This window comes from Hyaena hyaena, unplaced genomic scaffold, assembly GCF_003009895.1.
Source record: "Hyaena hyaena isolate Hyena2069 unplaced genomic scaffold, ASM300989v1 scaffold_956, whole genome shotgun sequence".
Classification (NCBI taxonomy): Eukaryota; Metazoa; Chordata; class Mammalia; order Carnivora; family Hyaenidae; genus Hyaena; species Hyaena hyaena.
Window position 1 is genome coordinate 1407 of NW_024081590.1, and position 26720 is coordinate 28126.

The 26720-nt window shown below is 35.5% G+C and overlaps 1 long non-coding RNA gene across 1 annotated transcript; it reads right to left on the bottom strand.

Annotated features, from left to right (window-relative positions):
* Nucleotides 1–8403: 8403 nt before the first annotated feature.
* LOC120223140 lies at nucleotides 8404–13783 on the bottom strand. The gene is made up of 3 exons (XR_005526212.1): nucleotides 13750–13783; nucleotides 9771–9883; nucleotides 8404–8446 (listed from the first exon to the last, which is right to left on the bottom strand). It is a non-coding gene; the product is annotated as an uncharacterized LOC120223140 (long non-coding RNA).
* Nucleotides 13784–26720: the final 12937 nt, after the last annotated feature.

A 26720-nucleotide genomic window follows, 5' to 3' on the forward strand; every position in this document is an offset into this window, starting at 1 on the left:
TCACATGAGTCAAAGGAGAAATCTCAAGAAAAATTAACAAATACTCTGAACTAAATGAACAACTTTCAAAACTTACAGGGTTCAACAAGGCAGTTCATAAAGAGAAATTCATAGTATTGAATGCATATATTAGAAAAGAAGAGAGATCTAAAATCACCAAAGAAGATATAAAGATGGCAAACAGAAATATCAAAATATGTTCAGCATCAAATATCATCAAGGAATTGCAAATTAAAACAACAATCAGATTCCGCTAAACATCCAGTGGAATGGCCAAAATCCAAAACACTCAAACACCAAATGCTGGCAAAGAGGTGGAACAATGAGAACTCTGTCATTTATTGCTTGTAGAAATACAAAATGGTACAGTCACTTTGTATGACAGTTTGATAGCTTCTTATAAAACTAAATATACTCTTATCATACTATCCACCAATCATCCTCTTTGGTATTTGCCTAAAGTGTTGAGTTGAAAGTTTATGTTCACACAAAACCCTGCACGCAGATATTTATAGCACCTTTACTCATAATTGCCAAAACTTGGAAGTAAACAAGGTGTCCTCAAGGAGGAGAATGGATAAGATAAACTGTGAAACATCCAAACAATAGAATATTATTCAGTGCTAAAAAGAAATGGAGCAGTCAAGTCATGAGAAGACATAAAGGAAACTAGAAGGCATATTATTTATTTATTTATTTATTTATTTATTTATTTATTTATTTATTTATTTCTAGGACAGAGAGAGAGAGACAGCGTGAGCAGGGGAGGGTCAGAGAGAGAGGGAGACACAGAACCTGAAATAGGCTCCAGGCTCTGAGCTGGCAGTCAGCACAGAGCCCGACGCGGGGCTCAAACCCACGAACCGCGAGATCATGACCTAAGCGACAGTCGGACGCTTAACCGACTAAGCCACCCAGGCGCCCTTAGAAGGCATATTATTAACTGAAAGAAGGCAATTTGAAAAGGCTACATAAGTGTGATTCCAACTATATGAAATATTTCCAACATTTTGCAAAAGGCAGTAATGAAGACAGTTAAAAGATCAGTGAGTTCCAGAAGTTCAGAAAGTGGTACTTTGAACGTTAAATAGTTTTAGAAGTATCTTAAACAAACTAGTTTCCTCATATTTTGTTTTTTATGTAAGTGCAAAAATAATTGATAAAACCTATGCTAACTTATGTGTGAAAAAATGAAATATTAAATAATATTCTAAGAAAACATTGTATTATTGCTAATTATAGATTTTTTGTGCAATATAAAATGTTAAAAAAAATCCCTTACTAGCATTAGATGAAATCTGGTAGTGTAAAAAAGAGTGGCGGCTAGATAGGGATTTGGCTAATCATGGTGTCACCAACTATTTTTATGCCTACAGAAAAAGGAATTTATGGGAAAAGTAAGAGAATTCCATTGGTCAGTAAATATAGGATGGAAATATCAGGTTAATTAAAAATTATAAATATGTCCATGGACTTCATTAGAAATGAAAGCCTGCAGATAGACTTGGGAGACATCAGTGTGGATGTAGATAAGATTGCTTAGGAAAAGAAAGTGATGAGAAATGAATAGAACCAAGGGTGAGATTTTTTATTAACCGAGACATCGATAATTAAGAAGAAGAGAATTATCTAGCATTTAATTGATTAGCAGCTAGGATTGTCATGTAGTATCCAGGTCACAATCAAAACCAGTCTTTGTGAATAAGTGTTAGGTCAGCAGGCAATGAAATATTCTAATTGGCTGTTGGACTTTGAAGAATTTTTTCAAAACTTAATAATGCATTCATTAAACTCACTATGCCCAATTAATATCTCAGTTTAAAAAAGTGAAAAATAAAACATTGTAAAATTTTATTCTTTCATTCATTCCTTTTGCCAGATACCCAGAGTATATAGTTTATACAGTTTTGTATGCATAGTGCCTCTTTTTGAAATCATTCCAATCATGCCCCTACATATTTCTATATCAACCCTTATCACAATCCACTCTAATTTCTTGTTTGTCCATTTTTTCCCCATAGAACCCTTGATTCTCAATGGTACTAACAGTGCCTTATGTACTATTTCACCATCAGAAAAGTAGCACAGTGTCTGGTAGATAGCAGGTACTCAATAAATGCTGTTTTAAAAAAATTAATGAATGAACTATTTCTTAGGACTATATTTAGATACATAAGGGGCATTTAATAGGTTTAATATCCAACGATATTCAGCCACAATAAAAGATATAGCATTTATTTTTCTCAATGGTGTTAGTTAATTCTGAAAACAATTTTGAGGGATCTCAGCTAAATAATAAGTAAAATATACAAGGTCATTTTCAAATGAGAATAGTACTGAGGCATGTAGATTTACCAATTTTAAATAAAAGGGTTACCTAGAATGATTTTCCCATAGGTTTGGTATTTATTCAGAATCATTCGCACTAGATGCAAACATTAAGCAGAGTTCTCATGAGAATTTTAATTCTACAGAAAAGGATTGTCTTCAATTTTTTACCTCTTTGGACCTAATTGAAAGTGTTGGTCTATTCCAGCTGTCTATAAAGTAACAGGAAGTTGATACTTTGCCCTTGATCTTTCTTTGCTCTGCAACTGACTGTTTCTTTTATTTACTCAACGACTTCTTGGAGGAAGAGTTCTATCTTTTTATCTTTATTTATCTATTGAGATCTAAAATATATAAGAGTGAAGGTCAAGAAAAAGACCACAGATCAAAAATTCAATAAAAGATCAAAATTTACAAGACCCCAAAATTGATGAAACTAAACTGAAAATCAGAGGTCAGGTGAAAGGCTAAACATAGATGAAAACAAAAAGTCACAACGGGAGCTGTATCCCACCAATTTCCTCAATCCCCATCCAAAGAGCAAAGGAAGATGCTGGGCCCATTACTTGAGGTTGAAGCAGCAAGATCTCTAAGAAAAAAAAAAAAATGCCCTCATTTAATAAAGCTAGATTATTGAAAAAAGCTCCATCGAGGTCTAGTTTGTTGCTAATTCAGAATAGTAAGAATATATAAGTAATAAATTCATGGCTGTTGCTTCAACTTTCCAAGTTAAGCCTAACATAGCTTTAAGAACTTCAAAAATTGTCTTTCACCTATGGCTGTTCTGTAATTCTCCAAAAAAAAAAAAAAAAAAAAAAAAATCAGTCTCTAAGGCATATCTAGTAGAAAAGTCTTGGATATGATACACATTCCTCTCTCACAAGACAAAACAAACTCTTGCTAGCACAGCCTCAGTGTTGCATCATGGTCTGTATACTAGTAATAGTAATACTCTTCATTAAGATTAATAGGTATAATATTCATACAATACTTTGAATTATCAGATAGTGGACCCTATAAATATGGCATGTTAGCATTACTATGATAATATGTAAAGATATAATTGCTATATACCTAAAAGTTAATCTTCTCCACTGATTCATGGACTATAGCTATATTTAATTACTGTAAAATGCATACAATATCTTACTGAAATAAAAACTAAAAAGGTTTTTTTTTTCTGGTGTTAGTGGTATTATTCCAAACTAAGTACATAACATTATTTAAAAAAAAAAAAAAAATCACTGGGGTGCCTGGGTGGCTTAGTCGGTTAAGCGTCCGACTTTCGCTTAGGTCATGATCTCACGGTTCGTGGGTTCGAGCCCCGCATCGGGCTCTGTGCTGACTGCCAGCTCAGGGCCTGGAGCCCGTTTGAGAGTCTGTGTCTCCCTCTCTCTCTCTGACCCTTCCCTGCTCACGCTGTCTCTCTCTCGCGCCTAGAAATAAATAAAACATTAAAATTTTTTTTTAAAAAATCACTGAAAATGAACTAATCTTTGCAGGTTAAGCATATAACGTAGGGAATAGGATTGTAGAAACCTTTAACTTCCTCTTTCAAAAGTTTCTACTATTTTTTAATAAAAATAGAGCCCAGTCACTCCCCCTGACTTTTTCCTATCGAGAACTCCTGGTACTTTTACCCTTATGCCTTTATATTTTGAAATTTTTCATCTACCAGATGAGTGTTGATTACATAATAATGTCATTATATTTTTTTACTAATATGTGCTGATTGGTTCCTAATTAGAGCTAATCAACATGCTTTTAAATGGAATTGTATTACAACAATAATAACAACTACAGGAACAAAAGAAAATCTTTATCGGGGCGCCTGGGTGGTTCAGTCCGTTAAGCGTCCGGCTTCGGCTCAGGGCAGGATCACATGGTTTGTGGGTTCGAGCCCCGTGTCAGGCTCTGTGCTGACAGCCAGCTCAGAGCCTGGAGCCTGTTTCAGATTCTGTGTCTCCCTCTCTCTCTGACCCTCCCTTGCTCACACTATCTCTCTCTCTCAGAAATAAATAAAACATTAAAAAAAAAAAAAGAAATAAGATTGAAAAAATTTAAAAAAAAAGGAAATTATCAGTGCATCCCATTGTGAGTATATATATCTTTTTCTTTTTCTTATAAAAAATGGAAATACCTAAATTAGCTAAAATATCCCTAATCTTAGATGACCCCAGTTTTGAAATCAATGCTTACAAAACCTAAATTTGAAGTCAAGATAACAGCTTTCATAAGAATCCTTTTCTTGAGACTGCGTTGGACATATAAGGCTTACGTGCCTGGAATTATTTTAAGTGAATTAAATATTATCAATATTGTTAATCTTCACAAAAGCCCCTGAACTGTCAGCACAGAGCCTGATGAGGGGCTTGAACTCACCAACCATGAGATCATGACCTAAGCCAAAGTCAGACACTTAATTGACTGAGCCAATCAGGTGCACCAAAGCAATTCACATTTTAAACAATATGAATGACTTCCACAGATAGTTAATAGTATTCATTACATATTCAAGTTGACTGAGCCTCATCTTCTCTTTGTGTATTTGCCAGTGAGGAGAATAGTGCATAAATTCTTGAAGAACTTCAACGCCTCTTTTATCCCTCACTCCCCAATTTTTTCCAATCTATACCCAGTAGTTATCAATAATAACTCAACCACTTCCCTCTTCCAACTACAAGAACCACACTGTCAGCATTAACACACTGTACTTGAGGAGTTTCAAGATCAGTCAAAAGGAGTATTGATTACTCTGATCTGGTGAGGAGCATCCCTGTAGAAAGCACTTGAAGTGTGACGCTATTGAAAAACTGTTCTCTTTATACTTTCACCTACATGTGAGCTACCATTACATGGCAGCCACAGTAGAAAGAGCTAAAAGGTCGGGGCACCTGGGTGGCTTAGTCGGTTGGGTGTCTGACTTTCGCTTAGGTCAGGATCTCGCGGTTCGTGGGTTCGAGCCCCGCGTCGGGCTCTGTGCTGACTGCCAGCTCAGAGCCTGAAGCCTATTTCAGAGTCTGTGTCTCCCTCTCTCTCTGACCCTCCCCTGCTCATGCTCTCTCTCTCTCCTAGAAATAAATAAAAATATTAAAAAAAAAAAGAGCTAAAAGGTGGTAGGAAAGAGATAAATAGTGTACTCTTGATCTCAAGTATTAATGAATGGTAACAAAAAGGATAAAAGGAATGTGAAGGCTGTTTTTGTTTTTTGTTTTTGTTTTTTTGTTGTTGTTTTTACTGTGACGTTTACTCAGATCAAGCTTGAGTCCAGTGACTCACCCATAATAGTAACCAATAGCTCAAAGTAATAACCAATAATTTTGGTTGCATTATTTATATTTAATGAATCATAACTTAAAGCAGCTATTTAAAAATATTTTAATAGTAACTCAAATGTTCAACTCTCAGTATCAGAATGTTTGGGAAGGTAATCAGATTTGAAATATCTAATGGCTTTCCTTCATTCCTTCATCTCTCCTTCCTTTCTTTCCTTCCTCTTTTCCTCCCTCCCTCTTTCCATCTTTCCTTTCTTCTTTTTTCTCTTCTTTCTCTCTATTCCCTCTGTCCTTTTCTCCTTTATACTCTCCTCCATCACCTCTATCCTTTATTTTAATTTTCTAATTTCTTGAAAAGGACTAGACTCACCATGGGAAATGTCTAAACGGCTATCATTCTTTTAATGAAATAAGATAATAATTCTATATATTGCAAATGTCACGTCTCCAATGTTCAAGTAATAGAATTTTTTGTCACTTTTTAAATATAGGAACAGTCAAGAAAAAGTAAGAAGCATTGGTTATTTTTTCAAAATAAAAGGGAAGTGGAAATTAAATATGAAAATCTAGAAACATTTTTCTTTTACTTTTTTGAACATCTGATCAAAATCATCAAGGGAAGAAATTCATTCCTACAAAACTCCTACTATATTGTTAAAAACATATATTTACTAATTATTATAAAATGTATGTGAGTCCTGGAGTTTACAATGTAATACTTTATGAATTGAAAGTGTTTTAGAAATAAAATCCTACAAGCTATTAACTATAAGTTAATAGCATATAGATTGCAATGTTACTGAAGATACAATAGCCATATGAAAAAAAAAAATAAACATCTAGCATGAACTGCACGCATAACCCTATTTCACCATAATTACTTGCTGAACCCACCATATTATAAGGCAAATATCATGACTGTCTTTCAGAAATGTGGAAAAGCAGTTTGTTATTCTCTTCTACATCTCTGGGTTTTTATAGGCCAGTTCACTTTGTCTCCACTGTGAAATACCTTAAAAGGTAATATGGTATTCTGATCTAGTAGTAATTTATTATACCCGTTAATCTTGTAAAATTGCCCTTTGCATGTAATAATTTGTTATTCTTTTATTAGACCTTCTTTTGCATACTGTGTTTATCATAAAGATGTCACCATTGTGATGCCTAGCAACCATTACAATGTTCCGGGGGTGTTTGCATGTATTTTCCTGGGGGAGAGATCTGCGTGGTCCCTGCATGAGAGAGCTGTCAGTGTATTCTGATGTATTAGGATAAAAGGAGCCCCTGCTGCAGACTCCAATAAGCTCAAGTCACGGCCTGAAAGCAGTGACTTGGGCATCACTATACCGTGTTAGAAAATGTGTCAATTATCACATGGACCGCCTAAGGGTATTGCCTGGGTCTAGGTCATAAAACCATCAAGACTGAAGGGGGAAAAAATTGATGAAGAAGTAAGTTGAGTTAATTGATAACAAGGAAGCCTGTATATGGAATGTTCATTGTAACCTGAGACCCCCCAATTTTTGTCTGAGAAGCTTTCCTGTGGATGATCCCATGAGTAAAACTAAAGCTGTCTATCTTCTCCGACATAAAGTATGTATAACTGGCATTTTAGGCATTTCCTAAAAGCCAGTAGGTAGTTGTCAAACTAGTCAAGAAACCATAAAAATAAAAATAAAATCATGCTAATAATGTTATACTTGTTTTGCTATTATTGTGATTCTTAATATACAGGGCTATTGTTTATATGTGAATACAGTGGGGACCACTTAAATATGTAGCCTAGGGCTTAAGTCATGAAAGCTTTATGCACCATTTATGTAGGTTTCTGTGGAGTTTATTCAGGGAGAGGAGAAAATACATACTTTTCACACATTTGCAGGGATTTCTAAGCGGTTCAATGACCTGCTTTTTAAATTTCCTTGTGTTCCTTTGAATTACTGATAATATTTAAGGTATTTGTATCAGATGTGTTCCTTTAAGAAATCACTCCTCACTAGGCATGAGAATAATCATTAAAGAAATGATGTCTACAGCTGTCTACACAAGGTGCCAAAATTACCACTTGATTAGGCAGTTTTGCTAAAAACTTAAATTTTATTACACAACAAAAAAAAATCACTATTTTCAAATATTTATTGAGGAGGCACTTCAGTCAAAATATTTAGGCAGCAAGCCTCCCATGGATCCTGAGGTGCCCAGGGTTACTGCCTCAGACTTCTCAAAAGCACGTCCTTTTCAAAACAACATTGTTAGTACAGAGGCACACAGACCAGAAAATTATCCATCATTTTACTGGTGCTAAACGATCAGGATTTTTCTATTCTAAATTTTCAGTTATATAAAAAACATATAAAAAGACACGGCCTCTCTGACTTAAAACATAATAGAAGCATTTTACATAAGAGTGATGTGAATAGTGATGATAACTGTAAGCAATATTTCTCAGTATAGATTTGTTTTCTGGTACCGGATACTTTGAAGGTAAAACCAAATATTGAATTAAAAGAAGCCATATCAGAAAAAAGAAAAACAAAACTGAGCTTCGTTAAGATATTTAACTAACACCTTTTATTTCTTCAACTGGGGGAAGCATGTTCTTACTACTAGCCCGTTTTCCAGTGAAGTGCACAGACGTTTTATTAAGACTTATCTCTCATCTATTCTATTTTTGCCTAAATTGGTACAATTTTTCTATGTGTGTAAGGACAACAATGCAATCTTTTTTTATGTATATGCTACATGGCAAGTAGGAAGATGACAGGGTCTGGAATCTGTAGACTTACCTTTGCTACAGGCTAGCCACATACTTGCTAAAGTTACAGAAGCCTTGGGTTGCATATCTAAAAAAAAGAAAAAAAAAACGTTTAATATGGTACTACCTGCTGCAAAAAACTACTACTATGAAAACCAAGTGGAATAATTGCTGTTAAGATATTTCAGAAAAGGCGGTACCACAAAATCTTAGTTCTTATTATCCACATTAGTCTTAAGTTATTTTACTCCATTAGTATTATATATTACTATTATTTTCAAAATACACTCAATGATTAACTGCCTAGGACTTTTGAATAAAACTTTCTTTTGATAGCTAAGTAAGAAAAGAAGGGCTATTCCAGATATATATCATGTTACCGGTTTGCCATTTTTCTTCCTTTATTATAATTATAGGAATTAGTTCTGAAATGGAATGGATTATAAGGCTACTGCACCAGTATATGAAAATTCCACATTTTGGCCTGGAACTATAGGCCATGAGATAAGAGACAATTCAGGTTCAGTATCTTCAGAGGGATTCCACAGAAAGGCAGTAAAAGCAAAATGGGATGGGGAGGGTAGTAATTTAAATTGAAACTGTTTCAAAGATAATATTATATCACATTCTATAAGAAAATAATAGCAAGGATGGTCTCTGGGCACTAAAATTTAATTGGACCTGCTCTAATAATGTGGGGTGTGGAAAATACACATTAAACTGACCCGAATTGTTTGCTGCAGTTTTCAATGAAGAGTTTCCTTTATCTTACTGCAACAAATTTATCTTCTAGGGATATCGCAGGAAAGAAATAGGCAACTCTTCAAACAAGATACAGAAACTATTTAATGAAAACTTCTGTATCTTGAGTTTATAATGATGTATAACGCTCATTTGTACATGTGACATCATAGCTCATGAAGAAAGACTGAAGGCAGAAGAGCCATAGTCTCATAGATAATAAATAAAGAATGTATTGGTATCCAGACTGAGAGCAGCCCTCTTGGTCAGTGCAAAATTGCTCCTGTACCAGCTCTATACTAACTGACAGAATGCAGATGATTCAGTTAGTAAGGAATACAACCTGGTCAATTAGTTGAAATTAGATTCAGCTCAAGTGACTGAAATCCAAAATAAAAGTAGTTAAAATAAAGCTACTTATTTGATTCTTTCACGTAAGTAGTTCAGGGCTCTTATGTGTTCAAGAATAAAAGGAATCTGGATATTATGTCATCAACATGCAGCTTTTAACCTCATTGTCCAAGAAGACTCTTCAAGCTCCAATATTCCAAATTCACACTCTAACTAAAGGGAAAGTTGAATGACAAGAAATTGTGCATTCTTTAAGATAAAAATAGAAGCTACTGATATATTCCCAAGACAGAAAGAATAAAGATTTTTGTTTTCCTTACATTCATCATTCCAGATTAGTTTAGCCATCTGCTTCAGTGGCCACTAAGGAACATGGATTACTTCTACCTTTCTTCTTCTTCATCATTCCTAGCCTTAGTTTATTCAGCTGAACCTGAAACATTGACAATGTCCACCTTGAAACTCACATGAAGGGGAAAAAGTCGAATGCATGAGCAATTTTTCAAGTCCTAGACCTAGAAGTGACACACATTAATTATTTTACTCATCTTTTATTGGCAAGAATATCATTATACGGGTACATTTAGAAGTGGGGGTGCCTGGGTGGTTCAGTCATTTGAGCACCTGACTCCTGATTTTGACTCACATCATAATCCCAGGGTCATGGGATCAAGCCTCACAGAGGGTTCCAGGGTGAGCATGGAGCCTACTTAAGATTCTCTCTCTCCCTCCCTCTCCACCCCTCCCCATTTGCACAAACATGTTCTGTTTATCTCTCTAAAACAAAAACAAAACAAAATACAAACAAACAAAAAATAAGTGATTAAGGGAGGGTAAGGCCGTGTCAGCCTGAGTATCTACCTCCCAACTACAAATTTATTATTATGGAAAAATAACAACAAATTTTACTTTTTTTTAAAGAAGTCTTCTCGCTATACAAAATGGTCCATACATTCCTTTTAAAATCACGTATAACTGACACATACAAACTTTCACTTTCTGGAACATAGTTGTGCAGTCTGGGCTACTTACAAGGGAGATATTGGTTAATACAGCCTTACTATACTTTGGTACATCTACATAGAAATAATAACTAGAATGTTTGGGACTATTCTCAGAACTATTTAACCTATTTATTCATTTAATTACCTAATATTTATTGATATTTAATTTGTGCTAAACAAAGTTTGGACATTCAAGACTCAATAATAGAAAATTTAAAAAGCGGAAGTCCTAGAGCTTGTATTATAATAGAGAAAGGGGACTATAAAGAAATACTAAGGAACACATCATTTGAAAATTAGGGCTTTAAAAAAAAGGATATAGAGTGATGAGATGAGGTAGGCATTACTGTAGTTAGGGCATGAGGAAAAGCAACTTTGATAAGGATGATCCTGGGAATGACAGCTCAAGAAATGATGTAGAGAAGTGTGAGGTGAGTGAGTTGTAGCAGAGTCAGAGATGTGGCTTGGGACAAAGTCATGAGGATCTTTGAGGTCACACTGAGGATGTAACATTTTATTCTGAGATGTGAAGCCCTCAGATGACCCTGAGCATAGAAGATTTTTCTTTTGTTGCAATAGGGTTAATCTGGCTACAAAATGACTAGTTAGGAGGATATTGCAGGGGTCCAGAAGTGGAAGGAGGATGTTGGCCTTGAGATATGGTCAGTTACTGGACAAAATTTGCTGATGGTTTGGATGTGGTGGACAAAACAATAAAAGAAATCTAGGTTGATCCAAGTACTTTGAAGCAACTGGTAGAATGGAAGGATGTGTTGTGTATGGGTGAGGGAAACTGGAAAAGGATAAGCAGTGGAGAAGAAATCAGGAGTTACATTTGGGACATGTTAAGTCTGAGTTATAGATTGCCACCAGTGTAAACTTGAGCAAATAACTATATATCACATTTCTCACCTATAATTTGGGAATAATAATATTACCAATTTCATGAAGTTATTATGAGGATTAAATTAGTTAAGACATGTAAACCTTTAGAATAGTGACTACAACATAATAATGGCACAATAAGGCTAAGCTACAGAAAAATATAAATGCTAAAGAGAGATTATTGAGAAGGAAGTTAGGCATAGGAGTCTAGATTCAGACAGGGTGTCTGGGGCTAAGGGTAGAAATGTGAAGGCTTTAGCATCTGGGTGGTATTTAAAGCTCTGGGAGTAAGGGAGATGATTTATGAATTGAGGTTATATAGAAACTAAGGAGCCCAGATGCCTAGCACCTGAGAAATCAATCCAGTGTTTGGAAGTGAGGAAAAATGAGGAAGACCTAGAAAAGGAAACTGAAAAGAAGTAACCAGTGAGGGAAAAGGAAACCCCAGTGAGTAGGAAGTAAGGCTTTATGTTTTCAATTTGACATACAGTGGGTCCAAAAGACCAAGACTAAATGAATAAATGGAGTAAAGGGGTATTTTCTTACTGTAGCACTAGAGTTAAAGGGATTGAGATCACACAGACATAATTGGTTCTAACTGAACCCATGTTGACAAAATGTAACTCCCATCCCTTATTTCACATTGTCTCAGAAGCATTTGTTTAAAAATGTATTTTAAAATTTTGTCAGAAATCTATATCATATTTATAGTCTCCGAAAGTCATCACAACATATCTTCACATTTAGTGTTCTAGCACCACCATATTCTATAACATGTCAAAGATCACCAGAGGTGTTTCTCTCTAGCATATTCAACTCTACTTTGTGATTGTTCCTTTATTGTATTTAACATCAATATTAGAAGCTCATTTCAAGAATGGAAAAGGGAGAAGCAAGAGATCATATATATTTATATTTGTTTCGGTCTTCTTACACTGCCATTACATACCTTGCAATCATTCTGGCATTCAGAAGTCCTTGAATATTTAGTTCAAGGGAAAGATGAAAGCCATTGTTTTTCAAAATAAAAAATAGTTTTGGTTTTGATTTGAAGTGAAGTGTGCAGGTTATGTTGTGTTCTATCAAATCGGTTTTCTCAATATTGGGTGTTGTGCTTTAGAGATGACAGCCATGTAGTCTAAACAATTTTCCATTTTCTTGACAAAACATTTATGTTTGATCATGGTAACTTGAAGGGTCTGAGTCCAAAATGGAATGGACTAGAATTAACTAGTAACTTAGGAATGATTGTAAAATGTTATTTTCCTTCAGAAGGGCAAGAATTCAATTTAATTTCCTAGGAAAGGTAATTTAGAAGTAATACTGCAGTCTCTATGTTCATGTAAATGTAAGCAAACCAAACACATGTGCACACATGCACACACACACACACACACACACACACTTTTAACATATTTCTACAAGGTGAACTAGGCCAGGAAAAGATATTGTTAGAAACAGAAGGTCAGACTAGGGACATTTTATATCCAGTAGTACATTGCCAGAGATAGAACATAAGGAAAAATATTTAAGTTAAATATAATGTTATAGACCAAGAACTCTGTTTCTCTAATCAAAACTAGTTGAGGGACCTGCCAGTTGTTCAACCTCATGACCCTAGGTGATAGAAGATTCATAGCAAACTAAAACCAGCTGGATGGATGTGTAGAGTACACACAACTGACTCTGAATCCTTGAATGGATGCACAAACACAAATATGTGTGTACACTGTGCGTCTGCTTCCTCTCAACTGCCCTCATTAGGTGGGATAAAGGCTCAGGCACACGTTTAATGTAATTGCTAGTAAATATGGTAACTATTTTCTTCTACTAAAGTTACAAAAATTCTTTGAATTTTATATCAGGGACTAAATTTGTAATGGAAAATGATGTTTGATGGTGTTTAAATGCAGAGTATGTCACTTTATAAAGCATAGGACTCTTTTAAGTTATTTTTTTTAACTTCTTGACATGTGTCACAATTTGGAATTCTGCTCTCATGGGATAAATGCCAGATTACATGGTGTAGTATTTTTATCCTCTGTACTTTCGCTGTAGAAGCATACAACATCAAAGGAGAGGCAGATCACTCACATCAGCAGAAAATGGAATAGGACTATAATATGCTGGCTTTGATCTTGCCTTCTTGTAATTATCTTGGCTGCATGCATGCATTGAGAGTAAGATTTGAATTAATAAGGCCAAGAAATCCTAGAAAATGTAAGAGGTATCCCTGAATATAAACTTCACCTATTTTCAACATGATAAATTGCATTGGAGCCTACCAAGTTGTGAGTTGTTAATTTAAAGCATTAATCCTGAGATGTTATTTTCTCTTAAACTTGTCACTGCTATATTTAAGACAGCAACACTGGTAATTAAGAAATAATCACTTTTAAGTTCAACTCACCTCTGGTAAAGAATATTTACCTAACGTCCATCTGGTTTCATGTGGGTTTTCACACCTCAGGACCTAAGGTAAAAATCACTAAATGTCTTTTTTTAAGAAGTCATCATTGCAGTTCATTCCACTCATTACAAATTACTAGAATATTGCCTCAGGAAAGATACTGCTTTTGATATGGAAAGTAAATCAAGTCATCAACATCTACATGGGACCTATACACAGAGTGTGGGGATATTGTATTCTGAGCTAGTCTCTTCATCTTCCTATTTGCCTGTTTACCAGTGTCGATTGCTATAATGACCAGAAGGATTCTATTTTCCTCTACACGAGTAAATATTACCCTGTCTACTGGAGGTTAATAAGGTGGTTATGTTTCAGGACGATGAAGGGCCAACTCACTCTAGAGATTAGAGACATTTGGCAGCAAGATATTTCTGCAATATGTGAGGTTGATTCCCCTTTGTACCTGATGAGCTACCACACATGAGAGGCATAGCCCTCCGTCGACACCAACAGTAAGTGTTTCACTTTACATAAAGGTGTCTCACAAGACATTGTGTACAGTCCTTAACTGGAGACTGCTTCACCTACAGTAGTTTCAAGGCTGTTCTTATAAACTTGTTAACTAATCTGTACCAGCAATAAATTAGAACCAATGTATTCATTTGTATGCATTTATGCACGTTAAATGCATATGTATAGAGCCATCAGATTGAATAATATGGAAGCCAGCCTCGGTTCCCCTCAAAACGTTCTACCAAGAGAACGAGAGAAAAAAAAAGATGTTTTAAATCTAACAAAGCAGGGTTAGAAGCCATTTGTGTAGCAAACTGACAAAAGAACAAATTTCTCTGAAGAAGCATTTACTTTCAGGATTTAAAATAATTCCTGATTTTCTCTAATGACCCAAACTCATTTTGTAATAAATTAGGGTTGAGAAATAAAGAATTTACTTCCAAGAAAACAGCAGCCACAGCTTCCATATTGTTTAAGTGTTGGGAATTCTAGTTTGCGGTATAAACAGTAATAAAAGCATTTACTTCCTAAAAGTGGTGTTCAATTCTATCTAGAGACTTCCCAACAGAGCTAAATATACAGAATACTCTTTAACTGATGCTTCTATATACTCAGCTGGGAAAACTGAAAATAATGAGCACTGCAGAGTTGTGACAGGGAATGACATATTCTTGTCTTCTATTGCAGACTTTGCATATCCCTGATTTGTGCTGGGACGTGGTGTGTTTGCCTCTGTTTGGTTATCTGTAGAGTGGGCCAGGAGCCAAACAAGAATTCAGTTTCCAGTGAAAGGCAAAGCTTTGTTTGTACCCCACCTCCCAAAGTGCTGACAAGCAAGAAACCAATCATTTTCCTAAGTATGTGCTAGCTTCCCACGGAGGTTTTATTTTTCACTTTGGGTAAAATGAGAAATGTTGAAAGTTTACAGACCAACAATTAGCTAACCCAAAGTAAGCATCTAGTCTTCAGTAACATGAAGGCATCTTAAAAGGAGAGGTAGATCTTGTCACCACTGGAGTTAAAACGTTGGAGGAACATGTTAACTTAGGGGAAGAAAAAGCATGTGAGCAGGTGTACCACCACGATCTTAAATATTCTTAAAACAAAAGAAAGAGCACAAGGATCACTAGGTAGGCTATCTATATCTAAAGAAGGAGTAAGCCTTGGCAATCTGAGTTGGCCTTTTGTTGCAAAATTCATATGGTCTCAGTAGCTTGTGGCTCTGCCAACCAAAATTCTAAAAACTGTTTTTTTTCCCCCCTCTCCCACATCGCCCAAGTTCCTTGCAGTCTTAAGTGTTGGAGAAAAGGTCACCAGAGTTAAAGCAGTGGCTGGGAGGACTTCCCATATAAGCAAAGTCCATTCCCAGTGGCTGTTACATGTTCATTTTTCCAGCTGAATGAAATCCAACAAGGGCAGGCTTGGATTCAGGCTCACATCAGTCCAGTCCCTTCAGCAGGGCCTGGATATTAAAGTAGGAGTGATTTAGGGAGCGATGTGTGTCGGCATCCATCAGCCAAGAAGCGCAACACACTGCTCAGATCTGGGAAGCCCTTCAGCTTGGCTGTGTGTTCTCACCACCGCCTAGGAGTATTTGAGCACAAGATTTCTCTCCTTGTGTATTGAATGATTGTGGTGCACTCTTTGAACAGAAGGAAATATAAGATATCCAGAGTGGTTTAAGAACACCAAAGCTTCCTTCTCTGGTTTTTACTTGAACATAAAGTATATTTAAAATGCCTAAAGTTATTTTATACCAAAAAAGTACAGATTCCAATATCAGCACCAGATATAAAAGTAAATTATTTCAGTAATAGAACGTTGTGGTGCAAAAACTCGTCAACAAACAACAGCTCCTTCATGATCTCTAAGCCTATCAATTACATTTTATTATTTCTCTGAATTGTGGCATTGAAAATATTTTAGTGTTAAGTTGTTTATAGCACTTGCATATTTCTTCAGCATGCCTAAAACAAAGAGACTTTCCTGCAAATGACAGACTGTAATTTCCATATTTCAACAAATCTCTTTCATTTCCTGAATAAACAACAGAAATTTCTATCTGAGGTCTATGTGACCTGATACTCAGCCAGTAATTCAAACTCCTAATGCCTCAGGCAAGCAACATTTTGGAAATGTGGATTTAAGGATTGTGCTGGAGAAAACAGAAAGACAATGGGTGAATTTTCATTCCCATTAATAGTGCACTATATGGACTGATATTTGACTCACTTGTTTTCTGTTAATAATTTGGGGCAAGACATGGGGTAACTGGGAGGTTCTGCCGGTGAAGAGTCTGACTTCACCTCAGGTCATGATCTCACGGGGCGTGAGTTCCAGCCCTGTATCAGGCTCTGTGCTGACAGCTCAGAGCCTGGAGCCTGCTTCAAATTCTATGTCTCCCTCTCTCTCTGCCCCTTCCCCACTCCCGCTCTGCTCTGTGTCTCAAAAATAAATAAACATTAAAAAATATTTTTTAAAAATAATAATTTGGGGCAAGACAGAACTTATTAGAAACTTCAAGTCCAATATTTACACCTCTGACTTTGCCCATACCTTTCGCTTAAAATATAGACACCAGGGACATTCTATTTGGAGCTATGTAAGGGAAAGGGTATGTCACTGTTTTAGTGTCACTGCCAATCACATGGCATAATTTCATAGGTGTAATTATTACCCTGATCAAGGGCTTTTCTATTGAATTAAATACTGTAGATCTCTGTTCCTACACCAGCTAAGGTGACTTTTTTTAGGCAGTTTTACCAATAATACTGTCTATTAAAATAATTAAACAAAAATTCAAGGTAAAAAGAGATTGTGATTTTTTTACATGTCGAATCCTGACCTGAAGTGAAAAAAATGTAAATAAATACAAAAACATCATGCCTCTCCAACTATCAGGTTTATCCTACTAAATGTTGCATTATAGTAGTATTAAAATCTCAAAACATTTGTGACTTTATAAAAAGTAGAACTAGAAAGTTTGAGATCAGGAAAATATATGCATGAAAACTATACACAAGTATTTTATGTTTCTTAAATAAAAACAGGGAAGAGTAAACTAATAAAGAGAAGAACTAAGAGGAGTTATGCACTTTGAAATATTTACAATTAATTGTTATTTGCTAAACATTGGAAATTTTTCAGGAATTTTTTTACAGAATTTAAGTAGAAATCCTTAATAGAAATCTGCTTCTATTACTGGTTATCTGGCAGATGATGTGCACAAGGCCAAAATGCTTCCTTCACCTCATAACTTGGGATACACAGAGGTTTGCCTCCTGCCTTTTTGGTCCTAATACAGTTTTTAAGAAACACCAAGTAACTAAAATATTTGACAGGAAATAATGGCTTTATGTGATCCTTAGTTAACCTATACAACTCAATAGATATTTCTCAAACACCCTCAAGAGACCACTAGCTTTACTTGTGATATCTTTTGCCAAAACAATCATGGACACTCTGATTGCTAGCTCATTCTATCTGAAATCACAATCCGTCCAAAAGCAAGGTTCTCTCTTTGTCTTCTCTGCCTCACACCCTGGGTCTAGTATAGTTGACACTTAATAAGTAAACTACATAATTAGAAAGAATACAGAAAGGCCACTTTATGTAAAAAAACATAAATTATTAAGCAAAAACAGAAGAAAAATGTTTTCAACCAGTGCAAATGCAATGGTGCAGTCCATTAACACTGTTAAGCAGTCAAAGAATAATAATACTTTCCATTTCTCTTGTATCTCAGTGTAGAAAATACTAATATGGACTTATCTGCAATGGTCAACCATACTTATAAATATCTCCATTCCATGTTTCTGAATTCTTACACCGATGCTAGGTACTACAGAATCTCTAATAGATCTGGTTATCTACAGAGACTAAGAATATTTTCGTGAGAAAACCCTCAACTTGGGAGCGACTGGGTGGCTCAGTAAGTTGAGTGCCTGACTCTCAATTTTGGATCAGGTCATGATCTCATGGTTCTTGGGATGGAGCCCTCATCAGGCTCTGCACTGACAACATGGAGTCTGCTTGGAATTTTCTCTCCTTCTCTCTCTGCCCCTTCCCTGCTCTTGTACTTGCGTGCTCTCTCTCTGTCTCTCTCTCTTTCAAAATAAATAAATAAACTAAAAAAAAAAAAAAGAAAAGAAAACCCTCAACTTGGCCTGAAACTTGATGTCAGGCTGTGGTAAAGTTGTGGAAGCAAATGCTGTCTTCTTAATCTGAGCAGTCATTACTGTCTCTTCAAATAAACCAGTAATTCCTAAGAAATCAGGAATTTTGGTAACATTCACCTTGATTCTATAATGTCTTTTGTCTGGGGTGGGGGGAGAAGTTTCTAAATGACCTCAATTGGTTTCAGATCACATGCCTATCATTCTTGGTTGTCTTTGTAAAGTAGATCATATATTCCTGCGAGTCCTTTCAGATTTCAATCGCTCATTTACATATGCTCTGACATCTATAATCTTACCAATTCTATTGTTCTTCAATTCATAAAATATTTATGTTTCAGATAGTAACACTTGGCCTCTAAGAAGAGTCAGTGAAAAAGATGGATGTTGTACTTGACCTTACAGTGCTTAGTGTCTAGTGAGAAACACAGACAAGTAAGCAAAACAATCAAAACACACTGTGATAAAGTCTATGTTAGGGGTAATATAGGATTTCAAGGAAGCATATCACCTAATCCAAATATGGAGGTTCAGAAATGTCTACTTAGGGAAAGTAGAAGTCTAAATTGAAATCTGAAGGATCAAATGAAACCTGTGGTAAGTCTAAAAGTGGACTGGCTCATTGTAGGTGGAGCAGCTGGGTTATAAGGTAAAAAGACTTGGATGATCGGGAGGGTGCTCTAGACAAAAGATTCCACATAAAGGTCCTAAGGCAGGAGGAAACAACTGCAAGGGTCAGCATATCAGAGATGAGACCTCTGGAATCAAGTAACACGGTCTTGAAAGTGACATTGAAGTATTTAGACTTTAGTCTAAAAGCAATGGAGAGCTGTTAGAGAGGATTCTAGGAGAGTGCTGACAGGAGAAGATCTGTGTTTTAGGAAAAATCACATTGACAGGGGTGTGTGTATAACAGATGGGAAAAAGATAAGACAGAGAGGACAGTAAAGTAACCCTGATCTGGCTGAAGATGGACTTTACCCAGGAAGTGGGGCACCTTATGCTCTGGCCTTGGAGGGCAGAGATAAGAAGGTACACAGACGGACAGATATTTTTGAGTCAATACCTGAGTGTCTATATTTTCTTTTTTAAAAAAAAGCTGTTATAATACATTAACAGTGTTACATGTTAAATAGCGTTAAAAGATCAGACTGAAGATTAGAAAATGTGAATGTGTTGGGTAGCAGTCTTCAAAGCTGTGGTGCTCTTCTAATAGTTCATTCAGTAGCACAGGTATGCAAGATGAAAAGTGTGACTGAGTACTTGCTCTAGAATTGTGTTTTAGAAGCGCAGTGCAGGAGAGCCTGGGTGGCTCAGTCAGTTAAGCCTCTGACTTTGGCTCAGGTCATGATAACACATTCATGGGTTCAAGCCCCGTGTTGGGCTATGTGCTGACGGCTAACTCAAAGCCTGAAGCCTGCTTCAGATTCTGTATCTCCTTCTCTCTCTAACCCTCCCCTGCTCATGCTGTCTCTCTCTCTCTCTCTCTCAGAAATTTAAAAAAAAAAACAAAACATTAGAAGTGCAGTGCAGAAGAAGAGATGTTATAGAAGTGGGGGACTGATAGGTGTATGGTTTCATGAGTTTGTGCCAGGGACAAACTCAAGCATGTGTTGGGGCTGGAAATAAGAGCAAGTAAATCACTAGAAGATGTATTCAGTTTTATGGTAATCCATGATGACCACTACCTAGTTATACTACCTTCTTGTATAGATCAAGAAATGGGTAGTTTATAATCCCTAAACCCCTAAGCACTATAATCTAAGCTTGGAGAGGTGTGAGAGCAAGAGGTTGTTGATGAATAGAGGTTGTGTGTAGAGAAGTTGTAGGAAGGATAGATGAAAAAATGGAGATCATTAAAGGTACCATATAAGTGAGAGCATAAGAAAGTCATGATTAAGTAGTTTTGGATAAAGATTCAGGAATTAGAGTTCAAGTTTTTTGGTCTGATAGCATTTCTAGATGGGAAATCCATAATATACTCATGGAAATGGGTAGCCAAACTGAGTGTGTAATCTGTGCATCTGTGGGTACATAGGTGAATGGGAGGGTGTGGTTAGCAGGGGAGATCAAAGTTGAGAGCCATGAATGTGGATAGTAAAATGGATGACCTGCATGAAAAACATTATCATAAAGCATGGTACCTGGGTATTAAAAAAGGCAATGCAAAAGTTGTTAACTATGGAACAGTTACTAGGAAAACAGAGGATGGTAGTAGTGAGGGAAGGCAGGTAGTGAGTTGGGGAGGTAGGCACTTGGAACAGTGTGTGTGATTTGAAACTGACAATTAGGAAGTAGCAGAACTTTCCCACCTTTAGATCCTATGATAAATGCCTAAAGAGTATAGGAGTGTTTTGTCTTGTACAAAGTTCCAGAATATTCCCTGTGAAGTTTTGAGAGGAAGGAAAGGAGAAGCAGAGAGAAATGAAGCAAAGAAACAACGGGTATAAGAAAGAAAACAAAACTGGCAGTAACTGGAATATCTAGGAGTTTAGGTAGTGACCAAGGATTATAGGAACATGAGATGTGGTGTAATTAGATTAAATGCAATTAGAAAATAATGTTTGAAGTTAGTCAAACAAAGGGAATCAGGGAGTTTTGCCAAAGAGAATGTTCCTCTTGGTAACCAACAGCTCTGGTAGCATGTGAACATGCCAAAGAAACTTGAAAGACTTTTCTCAAAACAGAGAGCAGAGTCTGACATTGTTTTCACATGACTGAAAAAAACATAAATTTAATTGAACTGGACTCATTATGAAACCTCACTGAATTCCATTATCAATTAGGAAAGACCTCTTACTAGTATAACCAAACAATAATTTTCCTGACTTCCTCATTTGTTCCTGCTTTCTTTGGCCATGAAGAAGCCAGAGAAATATTCAGGAATGTTGGGATGGGGAAAAGTAAGGGAGGATTACAGTTCTGGCTTCTGACTCTACTCCACGTCAGCTTCCCACCCTTTTCTCTTCCCTGTCTCTCTAAATAAAGCAGAATAAAGCTATTTTTAACAAAGTTAAGTCTTCTTTTTTCTCTCCATTCTCCTTATTCGATAATTTTGAACTAGAAAGACCTAAAAATCAGCACATGATGTGCTCTAAAACACCCCTAGGATGTGAGAAACAATCTGAATGAACTTTAATAATGTCTTGCTGAGAAATATTTAACCACAAAACATTGGGGTTGCTTAAAGGAAAGATAACATTAAAATTATTCCATTGTTATATTTTTATCGTCTAGTACTCACCCCTGGCTCCTAGTGGTCTTGAGCATGGCAAGGCTGAGAAGCAGGCTGCAGCCAGTATAAACTCCATGAAAACATTGTGGTAATCAGAACTTGGTCCTGAGCAAACAGCACCACTAGCTGAAAAGATGCTGGAAGGCGATGACAAATTTAGTTTATATTGATTGACTACCTTGAGAAATATAATTTTTGCTAACCTTTAGATTATTCTGAAATTAAGTTTTATAGTAACAGTATATGTATATGAGTAAATTTGTGGGTACAAAAGAGATGAAGGTAGTTTCGCTGTATACTTTGCAAGTCAAATTTTTATGACATGGTCACCAAACACGAATACTTTCCCCCTTTTTAATATTGGCTACATTTTCCCACTAAACTGAGTTTGATTATATAGAAATGTCTACCTGTAGCTATTATTTTTTTATTTATCATTTTGATGTTCATACAATGAGACTATCAACTGCATATGATTTTACATTTCAATGCTAGAAGCTTTTGTCCACTGACGGAACAATTATAATGATAGTATTTTCAGAGTTAAAATGTACGCTAAGCTGCAATAGAGCATAATATTTAGGAAATTTTTAATGTGCCAGCAGGTGCTGAACTATACATTTGAGATACTCCGTTTTAACTGATGACTCTTATTTGTAGAGTTTAATAAATATTTTTTAAACTCTTCGGCATAGAGGAGGTCTCCTTTACCTAAGTCTCTTTTCTGGGATTCATAAGAGACTGAACTAGTAATTCTACACATTACTAAAATTCCCAGGTTAAGAAATCTAACAAGCTCTCAGAAGAACACATCTCAGTGTTTAACAACAAATGTACTGAGGGTTTTCACTACTTTCTTCTAGCATTTTTAACTAAATCTCTATCTTGTTACTTGTTTCACTGTGGATATTATGATTAACAAGACAAATGGACGAAAGTAGTCCTTCCGTTCCTTCAATCTCTGAACTTCATAATTCCTTTGTCTCATTAAATCTTTTGTAATGATTCTTTGTAATTTGGGATTGCCTCCCTTTAAAAGGCTTAAATATATATATGTATATATATATATAATGTATATTTTATAAAGTATACACATATACTTTATATATTTATAAAATATGTATGTGTATATATATGTATATATGTAAGACAAATGGAATGGAATGGTACACCTAGATAAGAAAATTGGGCATAGCTAATTTCTTTTTCTTTATCAAACATTGGGTCCTAGAATTTCAAAACAGGATATACTTGCAAATGGACTGGCCATAATATTCAAATGCAATTTTCTTTTCTTTTTTAGAATCTTTTTTTATCATATTCAGTTTTATTTTCTTAATTAGTCCCTATAAAGATGATCTTTAAGGTTCTTCTGTCATCATAGATTTACATAAAGTGTATGAAATATTTTTCCTATTTGTGTATAAAACAAAAAATACACTGGGATTTTTATTGAAAACTTAAAAATGTAATAGATTCTCTTTTTCTATATGTTTTTAGGATAAAAATCTTAATTTCCTATACTATCAACTCATTATTATTGGGTACAATTGGTTGCAGTTTAATAATACTGAGACAAACGACAACCGTTTGCAAACTGTACTTATTGTTAAGAATCATGTGGATAAATAATGCTGTAAGAAGACTTGCAATAGTAATAAACTTAAACCAGTTCAAATCTACTGCGGAAAAACTAGGTAGTTCCTACAGACACGTTTTTGTCCTTTGCCCCATAAACTGGAATGGTACCAGAGGACCAGGCAACTCTATATACCTGGGTGTGGTGGAAATAGAAGAAAACCACCAGGAAGAAAAAAAAAAAGTGACAGCTGACTTCTATACCTCATCACCTTCCCAGTACCCTCTCCCCAGCTGCCACCAGCTCACTCTGCAAGTCAGCAAGCAGAAAGATGCAGCCAGAAAAACATTATCTTAATTGTTCATCTGATCTCAGACCCCAAATTTTCCTATCTTTATATAAGTTAGTATATTTATATTGAACTTGTGATTTCAGAACCAGAAAAACAAATATGGGGAAATCTTCTTAGGAAAACTATGCTTTAATATTTTTCTCAGTGGAAGATGATATGGGAGTAGAAGCAATATATAAGTTCAAATATTCACTGTAATGGATTACAACCTGTCTAATCAATTGACAAAGGATTTCCTCTAGTGACTAGCCATGGGTCAGACAAGTTACATCAACTTTATGTACCCAAATTTCCTCATCTATAAAATAAGGATATTCATAGTTCATCGAGTTATTTCAAGGAATGTTATATAGTTTTTAAAAGTCAGTCCATGAATTTAGAAAAATATTTGGTATGCAGTAAGAACTCAATAAGCACGAGTTGTTATTATTGGAATGTATTTCTTAAGATTCACATGCCTGCTAATCTCCTTAAATTATGACTTTGTGATACAATCATTTTAACCATTCAGGCTTTCTCAGTCAATACAATGTTTCCTTATTTAAAAACTCAACTCACTATTTTAATATTCACTTTAAGTCCTTCTTCTACATAAAACCTTGTTTTCTGTTTCCTAGCTGTGGTATGCTTATCCATACAATTGCCATCTTGGATTCATAGTGGTTAGGTCGATAGTTGGTGTTATACTTATATGAACTATTTGTATTTATATCCAGCCCAAGCAAAGATGTTAAGTTGTTGATAACATTAACAATGTCTATATTTGGGTCCACATTTTGAATACAACCTAAAAAAAACTCCTCTTTTAAACTGGAGACTAGCTTGCTGGTTTAATGAACTTGTCTTTCACTAAAGAAATCTGAGTTCTGAAATCTGTTGGTTTATTAGAGGAAAACTGTAATCTAAACCTTGTTTATTCCAATTAATCTCATTCTGTCACCTACACCAAATCTATTCTTCCACTTCTACTCCTTTCAAACACAGAGGCACACTTCACACACAACTCAGTGTGTTGTGATTGCCTGTTCCCAAGTCAAGGCATGTTTAAGATGAATTGGATTATGTGAGAGTAGTAGTTTGCTATTCACCTACCTATATGTTGTCAGCATCTCTGATAGATTCCAGTGACTTCTACCACTAAAGGTAAAGAAGAAATAATCTATTCATATACTTTTTACAGATTGTCTGATCACAGTAATTTCTTCAGAACTATGAATGAAACTGAGGGGAGACAACCTTCATTGTCTTTTATAGCCATTTAACAACCTCTAAGCTTCACTGGAATCTTCTCATTAGGGGGTGTTCTGCCCAATGTCTTCCTCTGTATTTATTAGTTTATTATTTGTTATATTTTATCTTGGTGCTCTCTTTGAAAATGTGTAACAACACAATGCATTTGGTCTACTCTGTTTAAAGTTAAATACTGCCTTTTAAATTTTCACTTCCAATAAAAGATATGTGACAAATGACATAGTAATTTTCCTATTTCTTCATGTTCATAAAACATTGATAATATGATTTTTACCTTCCCTTTGTTCTCAATTAAATGAAATGCTCCAGTACAATTAATGTGCTCTTGCAATTTAGGTTTTCTTTAGAGGTTTCTCTTGTCTCTGATTAACAGCATTTTCCATCCATTCTGAGAACCCCCGACTGCTATTCAGAATGTTCCATTATGCCTGCCAGCTATAAATACAATTGTGAACCAATATCATTTTAATTGTTTCACTAATAACTTGTTTTAAATGATTCAACAGTCATCAGGAAAGATAAGTGCTCTTGTACCCTGCAGGCTTATGGGCATGAGGGTATGAGGCAATGTAGAGTGCTGTATCAGAATAATGAAACCGTATGCAGAAGATAATGACAAAGCACTCACACTGCTGTAAAGATAAATGAAAACAGTAGATCTTCTTTCCTCAGTAATATAACATCCATTTCTAGCTCCCATTTCAACCATTAGACCTTCCAAACAGATTAATGCACAAATACACATATGCAACATGTCCTATCCTAATAGCCATATGCTCCCATTTTTCCAGGCAGACTGTGAATGATGGAGTTAACGAGCTTTACAAATGCTCTTGTTAATTAACAAAAATTGTTACTTTCTCATTTGAGGGGGGCTTTATAAATTAGACTTAATTACACCAGATAATTGCAACTGCCAGGCACCGAACAACTCCTTCTCATTCTGTCCTTTCAGTGGCAAATCAACAATTGCAACCCTTGCCTATTTGTGTAGATGAATTTAATAAGCAAACAGCCCTTTTATGTTAATGGTTTACTGGCATTCATGGGCCTGGCAGGAGAAATGTGCTGGGGGAGGGTTTGCTAATGGCAGCACATAATCACATTAATTAAAATATAACTGCCATTTAAAGATTTGTAGTGTGGAATTAGAGCATGTTGGGAACTGAGAAAATCAAGCTAGAGTGCATATTAGCACCATTACTCTGTGCTCTCTGCACAGCAGTCAGCAACCTCATGTGTCATAAATGTAATTTATGAGTGCTATTTGCTTTGAAATATATGTTTTTAGTTCACTCATTAGAATGTAAAAATTTGCAGTGTCTGCTTCAGGAGGTTCAAAATAAATTCACCACAAGCAGAGACCCATGATCTGCTTTTAACACATCCCTCAACAATGGATTTTTTAATTATGACTTTTATAATTTCTTAGAGTAAAACCAACTGTCTCCTTTCCCAAAGACAAATTTAAGACTCAATGCTACTATAAATCGTGTACTCTTTGTTATGCTTATATAATTTAGTGTAATTTTTATTGGGCCTTTAATAAATACGGTCCTTAATTTTGTCACTTTGTTCTACAGAAGGTCGGTGGAAACTGCTAAATGCTTTAAAGTTGGGCACATGCAGAGAAGACAGTTGAGACAATTTCTTGTAAAGCTTTTCATTAGTCTGTCCCTGAGATCCACTCATTAGTTTTAAAACTATCCTTGATCTAAATCAGACCCATTTTTACTGCACCTACAAAGAGACTATGAATGTACAAACTCTGGATAAATTGCCAAGGGGCCAAGGCAATACCTAGGGGAACAATGGTTAATTGATTCTTAATAACGTCAAAAGGATTCTAGTTTCAGGAACCAGCTG